This window comes from Myotis lucifugus, unplaced genomic scaffold (assembly GCF_000147115.1).
Source record: "Myotis lucifugus unplaced genomic scaffold, Myoluc2.0 scaffold_52, whole genome shotgun sequence".
Lineage (NCBI taxonomy): Eukaryota > Metazoa > Chordata > Mammalia > Chiroptera > Vespertilionidae > Myotis > Myotis lucifugus.
Genome location: NW_005871100.1, coordinates 4229335 through 4229641, shown reverse-complemented (window position 1 = coordinate 4229641; position 307 = coordinate 4229335).

Here is a 307-nt window from a genome sequence, read left to right as displayed (position 1 = left end):
CTACATTTGCTTTCTAATTGCCTCGCTCAGAACCATGGTGGTCTGAGCAAACAGTGTTTCCCCCATGGTGGTCTGAGCGAACAGTGTTTCCCATATGGGTACCGGTATACAGATGGAAAAATATTTACTGTTTTCATTATTATAAATTTACTAGAGGCCTGATGCACAAAATTTGTGCAAGGGGCTCAGCCCTTGCAGCCCCAGCTGCCTCGGCCGGCCCTTGCAGCCCCAGCTTCGTCCGGAAGGTTGTCTGGATGGTCTTTCTGCTGTTTGGTCTAATTAGTATATTAGCTCTTTATGATATAGG